Source organism: Megalobrama amblycephala, linkage group LG1 (genome assembly GCF_018812025.1).
Source record: "Megalobrama amblycephala isolate DHTTF-2021 linkage group LG1, ASM1881202v1, whole genome shotgun sequence".
NCBI lineage: Eukaryota > Metazoa > Chordata > Actinopteri > Cypriniformes > Xenocyprididae > Megalobrama > Megalobrama amblycephala.
Genome location: NC_063044.1, coordinates 16,667,297 through 16,685,627, shown reverse-complemented (window position 1 = coordinate 16,685,627; position 18,331 = coordinate 16,667,297). Strand labels below are relative to the sequence as shown.

Sequence of the window (18,331 nt, the reverse complement as noted above, 5' to 3'; positions counted from 1 at the left end):
GCTGAGTCCCTGCAGTATTTGGATTGGTAAAGATTAGAATAGAAGCTTGCACAAAATGTGCCAATATCCGTAGGATCAGAAATAACAGTACCGTTGATATTTAAAGAATTAATAGTTAAACTTCTATAATTATTCTTTTCCATTCTGAAGAAATATGCTGTACTTTGCTCTCCTTGCTCTTACCATCTTCTTCTAGACCGAATAAAAGAGCCTTCTGCCTTAAATTTATATATTGAGTCTAATTGAGTTTGTAGATCAGTAAATTCTACCAACTCAGCTTCTGACAGACCATCCTGCATTTTACCACAGAGAGTCATTATTTTGGAAATGACAGTCACCTCTTCACATTTTTTAAGTTTAGTTTGATGGCTGCCGAAGTTTCTAGCACATTTGCCAAGTTCGTGTTTAAGAAGCTCCCAATTGAGGCTGTATTTATTTTCCTTTTGTGCTTTGATCCAGTAATACTCAATCAAAAATAAAATATTTTTTCTCAGTTGGTCATGCTTATGCAAAGAAGAGTTAAGCTTCCAATAAGAAGTTCGAGGACTTGAAGAAGAGAGAGCTAAGGATAGAGGGGATTGAAAAAGAGTTGCTTTGTGATCAGTCATGGGGGAAGGTAGGATACTAACAGAAACATTAAAATCTCTGAGAGAATTGTGAAACAAGCCAGTAATCAATGCGGGATTGTTTAGAACAACTTTTGTTACTCCAAGTATAGGATTTAATGCTTGGAAATTTCTCCCTCCAAATATCAATAATATCAAATTTATCCATAAATATCTTTAATTTAGAATTTGTAGAGGCAGACTGTTTAGGTGGTAGTCTATCAAGATTATAATCAGGCACAATATTAAAGTCCCCACCAATGAAAACTAAGGCATTTGGGTATGCATTAAGCCACAGCAATATCTTCTCTTCTATCACTTCAAGCAGTAAGTCATTTTCATGAGAACTATTGTAACCATAGATATTAATTAGTATTACCACAGTGTTATTTAAACAAATGACCATAAGCAAAAAATGTCCACTTGGGTCACTAAAATGGTGTAAAACCTCTCCAGCAAAAAGGTTTTTCAAAGTCAGAACTCCCGCTGAACGCTCCGAACCGTGAGCCATCCAAACGTCATTGTTCCACTGATTTTTACAAAATGCAGTATCGCTGGTAACGGAGTGGGACTCTTGAAAAAAACAAAAGTCAGTCTTGAACGATTTGGCATACAGGAACAAAGCCTTTCGTTTAGTAATGTCTCTTAGACCTCTGGCATTGAGAGAAAAAACAGAAATAGACATACAAAAATAATGAATAATTAAAGCTGCAAGCAGCGAATGAAAGGGCCCTCGCACCCGGGCTCACCGCCATCCGTTGGCCTCAGAAAAACAGTGAACAGTGGGCGACATGCATGTGAGCGAGTAAATACAGGAGAATTATGGCAAAATCATGTAAAAGTGCCACACTTCCTGCTGCCAACAGGTGGCGCTATAGCTAACTGAATATTGTCATATAGATGTCTTTAGGCCAGGACTTTTATCACTCATGTGAAGTTTGGGGCAGATCAGACATAGTATGCCTGAGTTACAACAGTTTCCTCTTTCATGGCGAAACATCAGACTTTGTCAGGCCGCCACGGACACGCCCTTCAACCGAAAACTCAAGATCTTTGATATTTATCATTGCTAAGGTCTTAAAATTAGACTGACAACATATGATGTTTGATCTGGTTAAATCTCTAGGAGGAGTTAATCACAGTGTAAAACATGTAATTTCCTGTTACCCCCAGGTGGCGCTATGACTGTAACTGAATATTACCATAGAGATGTCTTCAGGTCAGGACTCTAATAAAACATGTGAAGTTTGGGGCAGATCAGACATTGTATGCCCGAGTTACAACAACTTCCTGTTTCATGGCGAAATATCAAACTTTGTCATGGCCGCCACGGACACGCCCTTCAGCGAAAACTCTAGATCTTCGCAATTTAACGTCACAAAGGCCTTTAGATTAGACTGACCAAATATGATGTTGATCTGATTAAAGCTCTAGGAGGAGTTTGTTAAAGTACAACGTCTGGAAATGGCAAACAACTGCACAAATTTTGCAAAGAAAATTCAAAATATCTGACTTCCTGTTGGTTTTCAGATTTCACTCCAAGAGACTTTTCTTGTAGGTATTGAGCTGTTAGATGTGTGTACCAAATTTCATACCTGTACGTGAAACGTAGTGTCAGGGGCACTTAGTTGAAATTTTTTAGGTGGCTCTATCGAGCCATTTTGCCACACTTAATTCTGAAACCCATATCAGACGTAAATTTTCACCACTTCTGACGCATCTGCAAAGTTTCACGAGTTTTCGAGTATGTTTCAGGCCCTCAAAAAAGTGATTCACCTTACATGGCGAAACATCAGACTTTGTCAGGCCGCCACGGACACGCCCTTCAGCGAAAACTCTAGATCTTCGCAATTTAACGTCACAAAGGCCTTTAGATTAGACTGACCAAATATGATGTTGATCTGATTAAAGCTCTAGGAGGAGTTTGTTAAAGTACAACGTCTGGAAATGGCAAACACTGCACACATTTTGCAAAGAAAATTCAAAATATCTGACTTCCTGTTGGTTTTCAGATTTCACTCCAAGAGACTTTTCTGTAGGTATTGAGCTGTTAGATGTGTGTACCAAATTTCATACCTGTACGTGAAACGTAGTGTCAGGGGCACTTAGTTGAAATTTTTTAGGTGGCTCTATCGAGCCATTTTGCCACACTTAATTCTGAAACCCATATCAGACGTAAATTTTCACCACTTCTGACGCATCTGCAAAGTTTCACGAGTTTTCGAGTATGTTTCGGCCCTCAAAAAAGTGATTCACCTTACATGGCGAAACATCAGACTTTGTCAGTCCGCCACGGACACGCCCTTCAACGAAAACTCAAGATCTTTGCAATTTAACATCTCAAAGGCCTTAAGATTAGACTGACCATATATGATGTTGATCTGGTTTAATCTCTATGAGAAGTTAATCACAGTGTAAAACATGTAATTTCCTGTTGCCCCAGGTGGCGCTATGACTGTAACTGAATATTGCCATAGAGATGTCTTCAGGCCAGGACTCTAATAAAACATGTGAAGTTTGGGGCAGATCGGACATTGTTTGTCTGAGTTACAACAACTTCCTGTTTCATGGCGAAACATCGAACTTTGCCAGGCCGCCACGGACACGCCCTTCAGCGAAAACTCTAGATCTTCGCAATTTAACGTCTCAAAGGCCTTTAGATTAGACTGACCAAATATGACATTGATCTTGATTAAAGCTCTAGGAGGAGTTCGTTAAAGTACAACATGTGGAAATGGCAAAAACTGCCAAAATTTTGTAGAGAAAATTCAGAAATATCTCACTTCCTGTTGGGTTTACAAACTTTGCACCCAGGGGCTTTTTTGTAGGTATAGGGCTGTTACATCTGTCTAACCGAATTTCATAACTGTACGTGAAATGTAGCACGAAGGGCGCTTAATTGAAATTTTGTAGGTGGCGCTATCGAGCCATTTTGCCACACCTAATTCTGAAACCCATATCAGATGTAAATTTTCACCACTTCTGACGTGTGTGCAAAGTTTCATGAGTTTTTGAGAACGTTTAGGCCCTCAAAAATGCGATTCATTTTGGAGAAGAAGAATAATTGGCTGAGCAATTTCCAATAAGGTCCTCACACCATCGGTGCTCGGGCCCTAATAAAAATAGAACTCTGAACAATGAACAGCGAATAAGAAGCTTACTTGTGGAAAAGTGGAAAATGCTAAAGCAGCTGACAACAAGGTCAAGTCAGGTAAATTTTCAGCCTTCAAATGTGTCCTGCTCCACAATAAAAGGTAGAGCTAAAAAAAGCCGATCCTATGTAAGTCCGTTGGCCGACTTACATAGGGTTAATTTCAGAGCCTTCGACGAATGCACGATGACCCACAAAATGCGCCCTTTTCCCTTCCTTGCGGGCCTTCTCAACAGCCGGCCATAGCAGCTGCCTCCTTTCTCGGTCAAAAGCAGTGAGATCCTCAGTAAACCGAAGCTTTGTTCGCCCGCAGAAACTCTGACGATTTCGCCGCTCTCCACACACCATCTCTCGTCACGCGTGAGGAAAACTGGATAATGATCGCACGCGGCCTTGAAGAATTGGGAAGTCTCTTTCCAACGCGGTGGACAGTATCAATCTTATCTGGAAGGGTCTTGCCCTCCTCTGGAAAGGTGGCTGCACAAATGCTGATAGATTCGGCTCTGACATTTTCACTTTCTTTTTCAGGTACTCCATGTAAACGCAGGTTCCAGCGGCGAGAGTATCTTTCCAAATCTGCAATTCTTTTTTCGCAGAGTTCCATCTTCTTTTCCTCGGTATTTAGTCTAGTTTCAACATGGCCAACCTTACCCTTAATATCATTCAGCTCAGCACATACAAAGTCCACAGTTTTTTTTAGTCCTTATATCTTAAGAGCGTTGTCCCCCACCATATTCTCCAGGGCGTCCGAACGATTATTTATCAGCTGAGAGAGAGTGGAAATCACGGCGTCGTCTTCTGCTTTACCTTTCTCTGTAGGGGGCTTACCAGGGCTCTCTGGAAACGAAGTAGATAAGAGGATCTCACCGGGAGACGCATAGCTGTGATGGTTCACGTTATCAGATACACGTGCAGCGCGCAACATCTCTTTTTCTTTCCTTTTATCTGCGACAGACTTCATATTTACAATCTCGGGGAGCACTATGAGGTATTTATAGAAACTAATAAATGTATCAGAGATATAAGTAGTGTAATTTGGCTGTTAAAAGTAGATTTGTCAGCAGAGCACGATAAAGCAAACTTAAGCCCCGGGTATACTTCGGCCGTCCGCGTTTGTGCACCGTCTGCATGACGTAATTTTCGTCATGCGGAGGGCTCGCGGCTGGCCGCACACCCTGGCCGCGTGCAGGCCAAATTTCGAGACCACGCGGACAGTCCGTGTGCAACAGCGCATGCGCAAGCAGTATAGAAGGGTCCACTAGGTGGCAGTACGCACAGTATTGAGCACAGTGTTCAGCCGTCAAAGAAGAGTGTGAAAAGACCGGTTTAAAAACACGCTTGAAAAAAGAGAAAAACACGACAATGGACAGCGAACTTGACCAGCGTTTGTGCGAAGAGATTAGAAAGTAACCACATTTGTACAATTCATGTTTAAAGAGTACAAAGACGTGTTTAGAAGCGGCAAATTCATGGAGGGGGATAAGTAAAATATGGAAAAGGATGCACTTCTTTTCTTCTCCGATCATGCCCAGTGAATGTCACGTTGATGACACGACGGTGCTGCTCTCCGATGTCAAGTAGAGCATAGAAAAAAACTGTACTGTGCATGTGACGAACGCGGTCATCCGCGCGCATCCGTGGTGTAGTATACTTTGAAAGACGCGCGGACATGACTGCGCGCGTGACGCGTCCGGGCGCGGAAAGTGAAGTATACCTGGGGCTTTAGCAGGACGCCATCTTGAACAACCCCCCCCCCCGAAACCGAAAATCTCGTAACTCCGGTAGCACACGATGACGTCAGATTTTGTGACGTTGCTGCGACTTTGCTTTTCAAACCGGAAGACAGAAATCGCTCTGAAAAATGCAAAAATAACTCATTTTAAATGATAAATGAAATTAATGAGTAGCTTTAGTGTTTTCAATGATGCACAGCCTATACATATCTGTTCACAGCTCAAAATGTGTTCTGGGGTTTCATGACACTTTAAGCACGCTATTATGTCGTAATCGCGGGTGAAACAAACATTTACAGGCTAATCATTTTAAATTCATGAAACTTCAACAGAAACGTAATAAGATAACACTCAACAACAGCTTTTAAACATGTAAGTCCCCTCCAGATATGGTAAATATGTGAAATATATCAACTTTTATCAGAAGGTCAGTAGATTTCACACTTCATGCTGTTTTAAATGCTGCACGTAAGATGAACACATTTATGAACAAAGTCAATATATCTAAATATTCACAACTTTCAACATGAAACCGAGAAATGAGAGCCAAACTTCCCCTGCCTCTCCCCACAGCCTCTCAAATGTTTGTGTCACTCACGTCACATGGTTTAGGGTTAATCCTGAGTTACAAACAACATAAATATATGAATGTAGATGATCTTTCAGGTGCAAGTATCAAGACACTCCCTGTGAAGATGAGATTGAACACTGTATGAATGTGTTAATGTTTGAGTATCAGTCTCAGTCAGATCAGCTTCATCATGTTCCTCTAGGGGGCAGTAACACACACACTCTTTAGGAGGCTTTGAGAGATTTCTCACTATAGTTGAGTTTCAGGAACATCTTCAGCATCACTTTTGACTCTTAAACCAGCATCAGAGCATCTTTTTCTCAATGCCACTGTGATCTTGAGCTCGGCTGGAGTTTAAAAGACTCTTATATTGATCTGAGTGATATCAGTGACGCTTCATAAGAGCTTATTCAGGTTTGATTGATAACTGATGAACTCCATCAGTCCTGATCTTGAACTGAATGAACTCTGAACTGAGCTGAATGATGACACAGTTTCTTTCTGTAGAGCTGCTCACAGCTGAATGAAGCTGATCATTGATGAACTTTGAGGATCATTCAGTGATTTCACACTGAACTGAACTGAACTGAATGATGACACAGTTGTGCTTTATGATGCTTTATGGTTGAATTCAGCATGATGAACTTTGACCCCTACACTCTTATTGAACACATTAAACTAACATTGATTTAAGTAATGACTTTATAGTCTTTACAGCTGAATCAGCACTTGATTCATATCTGAAGAAATAAAGGTTTCTAATTACTCGCCTTGAATCATCACAAGACAAAAACTGAAATCAAAATGTGTTTATAGAAACACACTCCCTGTGAACCAGTAACACACACTGTGGTGTTAAATTATTCTAATGGCTTTCACTTTAATAACGCTTTAAATAATAAATGATGAAAAGATTTGTGGCTGAACGTCTGAGTATCTGAATACCAACATCCAGCTTTGTAAGGGTCACATGATGCAGTGGCGCCTGCAGCTGTACGCACTGAGAGGCGCTAATTAATGCCGTTTTTATTTTTTTACATCATTTTTAAATTATTAAAATCTATTTGCGTACACTCATGACACATTAAGAGAGAATGAGAATAAATAAAGGTGTGTGTTGTAGTCAAAAGTGTGTATGTGTGTGCATGGCTGGATGCATCTGATTGGATAGTTTAGTTTCGTCGCATTTTCCACACATAAAAAATGACATTACAGATTTAACAAAACAAGCTCAACATGTTTAAACGCTCTCTAAAACAGCTAAACTTGATTGAAACATTTGCAAAAGGCCTAAACTAGAGTAGGGATGGAGAAATGAGCTCTTAAAGTGCATATTGCAGGGTAAACTTTTTTTTCGAGATGAATATATAACCTTGTACAAAAATACAAGGTACTGCAGGGTTTAAAAATGTTTTGCAGGACATAAGGGCACAAATTTAGCAGATAAAGTGACGGTCTCTGTAAAAACCGCTTTTTTTTCAGCGTCGCGTCATTTTACGTCACAAGAGGGAGTCGATCGCTGAGCTCTGTGTTGATTCAGTGCAGAGTAGATTGATATTCAGTGACAGCGGTCGTGAATCAGTGTGTTTTCTGTAGTTTTTGTGTTCGTCATGGTAAATTATTGTGATTGTGGATGTTGCACAAACTCCAGCCTGTCAGGACATCGAGCACGGAATAAACTCATAACACAGAATTAATGAATAAAGGATAACATGAAACACATACAGTAACACTACTTATGTTCGGCCGCCGGCGGGACACATGATCACGGATCCGTCAGAGATGAACACATGAATTGTGCACCGTGAAGGTCATTGCACACTGAGTCCGAAATTCGCATGCGAAACTTTCGCACGTTAAAAATTAAATTCGACCTCACGTTATGTCAATCACGTTTGCAAACTGCCTCCGAAACTTTCGTCCGTCAAAAAAATATTCGGATCAGGTTCGATTTTCTGCGTTTTTCGCATCCGTGGCACGCATTTTGAGAGACGTTTTGACAATTCAGAGCCACCGTATGCGAACGCAAAAATCCAGAATGCCATCTGACAAGTTGATCCACGTCGTCTTCAGCACAAAGCAGCAGCACTGAATGACAAACAACGTGAGGAATACAAAGAGACCGAATATAAATTTAATATAAATTGTGCCAGTAGTAAAGCATCAAACTGAGCCACTGACATCCTTAAGTAAACTTTGAAACGCTCGGATGATCCCGCAGCTCCTTGATGAGGTGAATTCTCCTTTCTTTCTATGCAATCTCGGGATTGAATGGACCCAATATTTCCTCTTTCTTTTTCTCTTTTTAAGAAGAGAGACGACAATCGTGCTCACTGCTTGAAGACTTCATTTTGTATTGTTTTGCGATTTGTTTTGCGATTTTTTCGCAACGCATTATTTTTTACGCATCGGACTCAGTGTGCAAGGTCTCTGTGCGTGACGAATTTTTAGGATTGCGAATACGAAAAAACGCATGCGAAAATTTCGGACTCAGTGTGCAAAGGCCTTGAGTCTTGTTTTTTTGTGTGTGTTTTATTTCATTTGCTAACATTACCAAATCAGTCATGATGAGAAAGCGCTATATCACATAATATCAGTGTGGACGGATATTAACGTATTAGTTTCTGTTATTAGTAATCAATAACGTTACTCCTAGATGACCAATAGCTGTTGCCTGATTCATGATAATAATCTGTACAATATCGTGATCTGAACAGTGTTCATAGCTATCTATAAGCTAACATTGGTATAGCAAAGGGCTATTTGAAGCTGTTAGCGCTAGCTTGGATTGCAGTGAACTAGGTGTGTCGGTCAGAACACCACAGAGCGAAGAATCAATTTGAACTGGTTTATTTATCACTGGTATGCAGATATCAACATCAGAAGGGAAAGTCAGCCTTCACATGCACATTAATAAATAGACGTTTAAATAGAAAGGGCCGCGGCAGACTTAGCAACGAGGCTTCCTTTGCGGCATCCAGGAACAATGTATCTCTTTAGCTTAGTGTGAGCCTTGGGACAGCCACAGATAAGTATGCAAGGACTAATATGAATGATAAGACTTGTGAGCAGGTTGAGCACATCCGGTGGAGGAGAACCTGAGGTACATTCAGTAAGAGTCCTGTGTTATCTTGCGTGGGTTTGCTCATAAATGAGTTGGATACATATCAGCTGATGTAGACTTGGATGGTACAGTAAGGACGTGTGTTTGTGTGGTTTATCTGCAAAACACACAGCAGCACTCAACTGTCAGCAACATCATTACATTATCCTCATTCACATACAACTATAGGCTGCTCCCCTCATACAATAATGCAATAATGCATAAACGTGATATAACAGCGTACTGACTTGCATTGTCACATTTATATAATTCAAATAACACCTTCCATCACGTTTACTATCATTATTAATCTACATGCCTTACTGCAACATTATAAACATTATAACTGTGAACATCGTAGACAACTTAAACGATTTAGAACTAGCACTGATGAGTTAACATCGTCTTGAAAAATTATACAGCGTCTAACATTAACTGCGTCATCACTGATGATGAGCATAGATCAGCAAACACAACAGAATCAACAGTACTCACTCCCATAGGATGCACACAAACACAAAACACATCCAATCCAACACTGACAACAACTTTGATGCGGGTCCACAGTAGAGGTCTACAAAGAAGACCCGAGACCCGAGGACCCGGGACCCGTACGGGTTCGGGACTATATTTTAAATGGTCAGCCGGGTCCGGGTCGGGTCCCAATCTATTACTTCGGTTCCCGGGTCTGTTTAACTTTGTGTGTATACCCGAGCTGATCTGATTCGGAGATCACCCGGCCATGTTGGGAGTCAGTCAGCGCCGTGCGTGTTTTGTAACTTGTAAAGTATGAGCCGGGAAATAAGGTGAAAAAACACGAGCGACCCCAGCCATCAGAAGCAGAGCGGGCGGAGTTAATGCAAGCGAACGGTGATCATTGAGTTTTACTATTCCTATCGTGTGCAACAATAATGCAAACAAACTTCAAATCTCAAGAACTGCTTGTAGCTTTGCACATTCGCATTTAAATAACATAGCCTATTTCAAATCATTAAAGGTCCCGTTTTTTGTTGTTTTTTGAAGCTTTGATTGTGTTTATAGTGTGCAATATAACATGTGTTCATGTTTCGCGTGTAAAAAAACAGTATTTTTCACATAATTTACTTATCTGTATACCGCTGTTTCCACTGTCATAAAAACGGGCTGATGACTTCCTTGTTCTATTAAGTCCCTCCTTCAGAAATACGTAACGAGTTCTGATTGTGCCAGCGGTTCCTGTGTTGTGATTCGACAGCAGTTTAGCGCATCTTGCCCGGAAAGGTCACGCCTCTTACCATAACGTGGAGATGCACGCGCTCAGTGTTATTGTAAACATGTCTTTAATTTTACCCTATCAATTTGAGCCGGAATCAGACCCGGTGATTGGACTGCGGGATGAAAATAACAGCGTTTCGACGACATGGCGACAAACGCAACTCTTGTGTATTCCTGTGGGCGGAGGTTAGTCAAAAAACTGTTTTAGTGACGTCATTAAAGAAGGAAGTAGAGGGATGTAGTCCAAACTGGCCGTTCGATGTAGGCGACTTCTGTTAAATAAAATATCTCGCTTGGCATTGAACTTTGAGCTTTAAAATTTTACAGATTTTATTTATACTCTAACAACAACATTACACACTAACTAAAGTTTGAAACATGGGATCACGAAGAACGGGACCTTTAACAAAACATGAACTATCACACGAATGTTTTCTGTGACGCTTAATGCTTATGTTTCAGGTTGCTCTAGCTAACGCGCATGTCTCATGCGAGCGCACTTTCTTTCTCCTGTTTTTATAATAACATTATGCCGTCTTGTTATATCTGAAGTTTTGGTCAGACTCGGCTCAGAAAGCACAGAAATGACCGCAAATAAGTAATGCTAGCCTAACGTCAGCGGCCATGTCACTGAACAAGCAATCGTTATTATAGTTCAAAAGGGCAAACAGTCAAAGTTATTTTATTATGTGAGTCGAGTTTCGAGATACAACGAAATAATGCAAAACTGCAAAGTCGCATTTGTCATCGTGACAGCAAGTGAACTTTTAAAGCTGGAATAATGAGTGGATTAAGTGGGTCACGACCTCTCCGTCTCCTCGGTGGTCACGACTCTCCGTCTCCTCGGTGGGTCACGACCACCCAGCAACTATTTTTTTAAATTAAATTACTATTTTTTTTTATTCCATGCACCTTGTTGGATGTGAGAAGTTGCACCAGACTATTGCAATTAATAGTATTATATTTGTATATTAGTATTATATTAGTAATAGTATTATATAATTATATTACACTCTGTAACAATGAGAGAGACACTGCTGTTTACATTTAGTATGGTAAATAAAATTTATATTATAGGTATAAAAATATTTTAGTAGGCCTAATGAAATTTGAAGTAAATGAGAAATAATGCAAAGGAAAGTAAATTTTCTGAAATGTTGCACTTTCTTGCGCTTGAATGTTAATATGGCCCTCCTATGAGGTGTCAATCACAGAAACGGCCCCCCGCCAATTTGAGTTTGAGACCCCTGGGCTAAAGGCACGCCTTAAGAAAAAATGTGTTTTTCACTACTCTCAAAGTAGATGATTACAGGAAAAATATATATGCTTGTATTGAACATTGATGGAGCAGCAGATTTTGTGTGAAAATAAATCATAAAAGTGGTTAATTTTGTTTAAAATCTTATAAATGTATGAGGTGGTGAGGACACACATGGGGTAAAAGGCACACAGTGTTCATACAGATACTTTAGCTAAAATAATGTTTTTAGTAATGTGAAAGTAAATACTTGTTCAAAAGAATCACTTTAGCAAAGTTTGTACTATTTTCTGTTTATTTTAAAAAACAAGAATTCATTTTTGTTCAATAAATATACTGTCATTAAAATAGTGTTAATAATGTTAATATAAAAATATATTTTGAAACTACAGAAACAAAATTACTCTAAAAAGTGAGAAAAATGAGATCCCATAATATTAATATAGATTTATAGTAGTCAAGTCAAGTGTCCTTTATTTATATAGCGCTTTTTACAATGCAGACTGTGTCGAAGCAGATTAAATTAACGTAGTAACAATAAATTATATTGTATTATATGATTAATATAATATTTTTTAAATATGATTGTTTCATTATAAATATGGGTATTATCTCTAAGATGGATACCCAATTTGATAAATGATATTCGCCATCTCACTCCATGTCACAACAAATGAAAAAGTCAGCAAACTATTCATTATCATGTTAATTATGGTGCCTTTTACCCCAAATACATACTTTTACATATTCACCCATTATTGAAAAACTGTTGCTTGAATTACCTTGAACAAAACTTTGTTGAACAAAAATTATGTCGTAATGCCTCATGCGGAGTCACCGACCGCATCTCAACCGCTGATGGAGCTAAATTTATCGATTTAATATGCAAGTTCATCAAACTAAGACATATAACTATCATATAAACAGACACTGTGATGCCACATCGCTCATCTTACCTGTAAAAACACACAAACAGAGCAAGGAATGAGTTATTCAGTGACTTCTTCATCTGTAAATGAAGCTCCTGTCCTGCGGCTCTCGATCGCCCTCTAGCGTCACCCGCCAGCGTCTGCAGGTCTAAGTGATGTTTGGCATCATTGCACAGCACTATATACAAATATATTTTCATATTCATTTAAAACAACAACCATATTTAACAAATGATAACTAATGATATTAATGATCAACAATACTAGAGTTCATATCACTACATGTACAACAAGTTTTTCAGCAAAGTTTTGGTCATATTGATCATTTATAGGGCCTAGAAACTTGCGTATTAGATATTACACAATATATTCATAAATAGGCATTATACTTATTGTTCAATGTTTAAAGTTATGAGAGAATAAATCTGGCTATAATGTTGTGACACGCATTGCCAAACAAGCGTTGTGTTTTCAGCTGATTTATACCCCAAACGGGCAACGTGACGCGGGTGAAACAAACATTTACAGGCTAATCATTTTAAATTCATGAAACTTCAACATAAACGTAATAAGATAACACTCAACAACAGCTTTTAAACATGTAAGTCCCCTCCAGATATGGTAAATATGTGAAATATATCAACTTTTATCAGAAGGTCAGTAGATTTCACACTTCATGCTGTTTTAAATGCTGCCCGTAAGATGAACACATTTATGAACAAAGTCAATATATCTAAATATTCACAACTTTCAACATGAAACCGAGAAATGAGAGCCAAACTCCCCTGCCTCTCCCCACAGCCTCTCAAATGTTTGTGTCACTCACGTCACATGGTTTAGGGTTAATCCTGAGTTACAAACGACATAAATATATGAATGTAGATGATCTTTCAGGTGCAAGTATCAAGACACTCCCTGTGAAGATGAGATTGAACACTGTATGAATGTATTAATGTTTGAGTATCAGTCTCAGTCAGATCAGCTTCATCATGTTCCTCTAGGGGCAGTAACACACACACTCTTTAGGAGGCTTTGAGAGATTTCTCACTATAGTTGAGTTTCAGGAACATCTTCAGCATCACTTTTGACTCTTAAACCAGCATCAGAGCATCTTTTTCTCAATGCCACTGTGATCTTGAGCTCGGCTGGAGTTTAAAAGACTCTTATATTGATCTGAGTGATATCAGTGACGCTTCATAAGAGCTTATTCAGGTTTGATTGATAACTGATGAGCTCCATCAGTCCTGATCTTGAACTGAATGAACTCTGAACTGAGCTGAATGATGACAGTTTCTTTCTGTAGAGCTGCTCACAGCTGAATGAAGCTGATCATTGATGAACTTTGAGGATCATTCAGTGATTTCACACTGAACTGAACTGAACTGAGCTGAATGATGACACAGTTGTGCTTTATGATGCTTTATGGTTGAATTCAGCATGATGAACTTTGACCCCTACACTCTTATTGAACACATTAAACTAACATTGATTTAAATAATGACTTTATAGTCTTTACAGCTGAATCAGCACTAGATTCATATCTGAAGAAATAAAGGTTTCTAATTACTCGCCTTGAATCATCACAAGACAAAAACTGAAATCAAAATGTGTTTATAGAAACACACTCCCTGTGAACCAGTAACACACACTGTGGTGTTAAATTATTATAATGGTTTTCACTTTAATAACGCTTTAAATAATAAATGATGAAAAGATTTGTGGCTGAACATCTGAGTATCTGAATACCAACATCCAGCTTTGTAAGGGTCACATGATGCAGTGGCGCCTGCAGCTGTACGCACTGAGAGACGCTAATTAATGCCGTTTTTATTTTTTAAATTGATTATTAAAATCTGTCTGCGTACACTCATGACATATTAAGAGAGAATGAGAGTAAATAAAGGTGTGTGTTTGTGTGTTGTAAAGTCAAAAGTGTGTATGTGTGTGCATGACTGGATGCATCTGATTGGATAGTTTAGTTTCGTCGCTTTTTCCACACATAAAAAAATGACATTACAGATTTAACAAAACAAGCTCAACATGTTTAAACGCTCTCTAAAACAGATACACTTGATTGAAACATTTGCCAAAGGCCTAAACTAGAGTAGGGATGGAGAAATGAGCTCTTAAATCTTTGAAGCTTTTCTCTGAATGTTTCAGGAAAAAAGTTTCAGAGCATCAAGAGTGTTGAAAACAGCGCCATCTTGTGTCAGGTGACATTTACAGCAGCCATAAACCTGAGTGCGCAGCTCCGCTGTTTAATCCGTTAAGCACAAATAAAAGCCTGACGACGCTAAACGAGTTCAGTTTCCTGATAAAATAATTCACATATTAAAGTCTGGCAATAAATGTAACAGCAAAACAATCATTACAATAATACTAATAATACCTACTGAGTTGTTTAAGGCAAGTAAATTGTGCTGTGACTTTATTGTTTTACCGGTTATATGACAGAACATATGACAATGTAATATATAGATAGATAGATAGATAGATACGTCAGTAAGAATTTATATTTTAATTTTTTTTAGAAGAATTTAAAGAATATTAATTTTTTTTTCAGCAAGGATGCATTAAATCAATCAAAAGTGACAGTAAAGACATTTAAAATGTAACAACAGATTATATTTCAAATAAACGCTGTTCGTTTGAACTTTATATTTATATATTTATAAACAATAAATGTTTCTTGATCATCAAATCATCATATCAGAATGATTTCTGAAGGATCATGTGACACTGAAGACTGGAGTAATGATGCTGAAAATTCAGCTTTGATCACAGGAATAAATTACACTTTACTGTATATTCACATAGAAAACAGCTGTTTTAAATTGTAATAATATTTCACAATATTACTGTTTTTACTGTATTTTGTAATTAAATAAATGCAGTCTTGGTGAGCAGACGAAACTTCTTTATAAAACATTAAAAATGTTACTGATCCCAAACTTTTGAACGGTAGTGTATATTGTTATGTATTTAAAATGTTAGTAAAGGGTTTTGAACTTGGTAGTGGTCTGGGTTCAAACATTCAATGCACAAAGTGAAGCATTCACGTGACTGGAAAGAAAGTGAGGCTTTGTTGTTCGTTAATCATGTAATGCGGGGTTAGTTGTAACACACGTGGTTTAAAAACTTCAACTAAACACGCTAGCATGAACAAACTTATTTACTAGTAGCCATATAGACAAAATACAGAGAAAAAAATGCACCAAAATTCAGAAATCTTTGTGAGATATCACTGAACATTTATTTAACAATAGCAAAAGTTAATTTATTACTTAAGTTTATTTTTCATCTATATTTTTGTGTTTATGTAAAATGAGACAAATCTGATATTATTTTCATCTCTTTAATGCTTCAGTAACTATCAGAAGACACTGACCAGGTTTATAATCCAGATAGGGTTCGTTCTGCGTTACAATGTGTCCCGCTATACTATACAGTTACGATACAACTGGCGTAATCAACTTTTATTAATTTCTGTTGAGAAACCATGGAAAAAGATGAATAAAGACTGAGAGGAAGAACCTGAACATCCAGAAAACATTATTTCAAGACATTTACAGCATCTCGTCTATTTATCTCGTCTTCTGTGAGAGTGTTCACTGTCAAACACACAATTATTTACTCATAATAGAAGGTAATCCAAGCAAACACATTGAAAGTTCATCTTGAGCAGCAGTTAATTAGTCTAATAACAATCACCTGGTTATGCTACTTCAGGGAAACAGGAGTGAAAGAATTTAAAGATTACATATCATTCTATATCAAACACTGTATACACCATAATTGAAATGAAAAAGAGAGAAAAAACATAAGTATCACAATACTAATGGTGTCACAAATCAAGTAACATTATCATTTTTATTTTTAAAGTCTCCAGACCAGAGCAAAGCATGCTGGGAACTGCCCAGTTTCAGTTCGTTCAACACCAATAATGATGAAGTCAACTTCAGTTTGACGTGTTTAAGTGGATTTACTCCATTAAATCAGGACAGAATGTGCAGTAATTGTGTGCTTTAACTCATTTTAATGAAGTTCATTTAACAAGCAGCAGAAATCATGTTTACAGTGTAGATTAAAAGATGGACAGATTGATGATTCCTGATTGTGATGTGTTTTATCTCCATCAGATTCCCATCGGATCACTCTGGATCTGAACACAGTGAATGAACGCCTCCGTCTGTCTGAGAGCAACACAGTGATTACTAACACTGGCACACCACAGTCGTATCCTGATCATCCAGACAGATTTGATTATTTTCCTCAGGTGTTGTGTAGAGAGAGTGTGAGTGATCGACGCTGTTACTGGGAGATTGAGTGGAGTGGACGTGCTGTGTATATATCAGTGTCATATAAGAGCATCAGCAGGAAGGGACGGGGTGATGAGTGTGAGTTTAGATTTAATGATCAGTCCTGGAGTTTGAGCTGCTTTCCTGACAGTTACTCATTCAGTCACAATAAGATACAGACTGATCTCCCTGTAAAGCCCATCATCAGCAGAACAGTGAATGAGGAGAATCACTATAGAGTAGGAGTGTATGTGGATCAGAGTGCAGGAACTCTGTCCTTCTACAGCGTCTCTGGAGACACAATGATCCTCATCCACACAGTCCAGACCACATTCACTCAACCGCTCTATCCTGGGTTTAGTTTTTATTATCCTGGATCATCAGTGAAACTGTTGTAGAGTCTCTTCATGACATTAACACTGAAATATCAGGACACAATAAATGTGTGTTAATGACTCAGAGTCACATGATGAAGTAAATGTTGAAATATTGTAATAAATGTTGAACTCATGTATATTGTGTCATGTGGTGTCGTTATGAGGAGCAGGAGTGACACTTACAGATTTAGATCCACTAACCCACTGAAAAATAACATCAACAATCAATTCATCAATTTAATCATTCAAACACAAATGGACATTTTTACATATATGTATAAATACACACATTTAAAACTGTTTATTTGATTCATGTTTTAAACGTACATTAATAAATCATTTTAAATCTCTTTTTAAAAGCATTGGCCAATTGCTTTTCTTTATCCGTTTGTCAGTCGAGTTAAAAACGCCATTGGTCAGGACACACGTGGAGCAACCAATCAGCTTTCACCTCAGTGTGAAGAGCCAATCCTCTGTCACTGTGAATGTAACACGCGCTGTCATTGGACAGTGAGAACAGCTATTCTGAAGGCGGAGCTTACATGAATATGAATGAGTTTGGCAGACATGCGCGATTGCACGTGCGACTGAGAATATTAGTTCACACTGAATCTCCAGACATTAGTGGATTATTCCATAAAGATAACTATACTCTCAGCGTCACGGGCGGCTGACTTACGCCTAAACTACAGTTGTTTTCTTCTAGCTAACAGTTCATAATGTTTTCATTAGTATGCTGGATTTGTGCAGTCGTCTGTACTGAACGACAGACACTTTGTGTAACAACCTTCAGCTATCGTCTACAATGAGTTCAGCTCGTTCTGCTCTTCCTTTGCCATGTTATTTCATTAGTTATTATCATTGAGTTCATCACTGCCTGTAACAACTGAAATAAACCTGTGTACATGTTTTTGAGGACCGATATCAGTTCTGTTATTGTGCTCTTGTTCATTTTGATATGATATATTGCTCTTCAAAAGGATTAATACAATTCTTTATGTTTAAGCTTTATTTGATCATTAAAGGCAAACAGTAATTTTGTGATTTGTTTT

General features: G+C 38.3%; 1 pseudogene; it reads left to right on the top strand.

The window, feature by feature from the left end:
• The window catches only part of LOC125264508, a 79,271-nt pseudogene extending 61,813 nt beyond the window's left edge, over positions 1–17,458 (top strand).
• The last annotated feature ends 873 nt before the right edge of the window (positions 17,459–18,331 follow it).